At 54.0% G+C, this 945-nt stretch overlaps 2 non-coding genes across 2 annotated transcripts; both read left to right on the top strand.

The window, feature by feature from the left end:
* The first annotated feature begins 86 nt into the window (after positions 1-86).
* On the top strand, positions 87-167 carry Tc00.1047053432939.20. The gene has a single exon. It is a non-coding gene; the product is annotated as a tRNA-Ser (tRNA).
* Positions 168-221: 54 nt separating this feature from the next.
* Tc00.1047053432939.10 lies at positions 222-303 on the top strand. Its single transcript has one exon. It is a non-coding gene; the product is annotated as a tRNA-Leu (tRNA).
* Positions 304-945: the final 642 nt, after the last annotated feature.

Raw genomic sequence — 945 nt, 5'->3', positions numbered from 1 at the left:
TCTTTTTTTTGCGCTTTTCGGTTTTAGGGTGGCAAGGTGAAGTTGGCATCTGGATTCTTGTTCCCACTTTCAGCGAACGCAACGGGGTCACCATACCCAAGTGGTTACGGGGACTGACTCGAAATCAGTTGCGATCTCGCGCGCAGGTTCGAATCCTGCTGGTGACGGTTTTTTCCCTTCCAGCCATTGAGCCTTTATCGAACGCCACGACGAACACGAAGGGCAAGATGGCCGAGTGGTCTAAGGCGGGAGACTCAAGTTCTCTTCTATTCGTAGGCGTGGGTTCGAACCCCACTCTTGTCACTTTTTTCGCAATCGAGGGTGTAGCGAGATATTCATTCTGGACGCGTCTCGTCCACAAATAAGACACAATTGGCGTCACAACAATCGCTGTTGTTGCGTGCAAATGCGGGTGCAAAATTAAGAAAGCGGGATGCTGGGCCCGCTTTTTAGCATGGTCTGCGCCCGAAATGCCTGCAGTAGGGCCCTGCAAAAATCCTTAAAGCGATCCGCGAAATCCCGATCCATATCCAGTGCTCGTGTCCACGATAACGGACTGCCAAAGGCAAGTTGAGCCTGAGCATCCGCCTGGTGCCAATAATAACCGTATGCGCTCAGAAGGTCGGCGATGACTACGGAGACGCCCTCATTCCATATGCGCAGGGCCCAGGTGGCGACGCCGAATGCAATAAAATGCAGTACCTGATCCTCTGTACCGGAATGGGCGTCCAAGGAGGAGGTGCGGGAAGGCATATTCGTCATGTGGGAAAGATGTGGTCTCCCCAAATTTGCCCTGAGACGCCTGGGTGTTAAAACCGCCACCTCACTCCCGTAAGAATGCGTTGGGGAAACGTGGATGCTGACATGCCCCCAGCCATTAAACGATGCGGTTCATGTGGCCGCGTAGTTGCCCCGGCTTCGGACGTGCGTGGGGATTCACCTGGC

The sequence above is a fragment of the Trypanosoma cruzi genome (genome assembly GCF_000209065.1).
Source record: "Trypanosoma cruzi strain CL Brener chromosome Unknown tcruzi_1047053432939, whole genome shotgun sequence".
NCBI lineage: Eukaryota > Euglenozoa > Kinetoplastea > Trypanosomatida > Trypanosomatidae > Trypanosoma > Trypanosoma cruzi.
The sequence above is the reverse complement of the archived record's forward strand: the minus strand, read 5'-3'. Positions and strand labels throughout refer to the sequence as shown.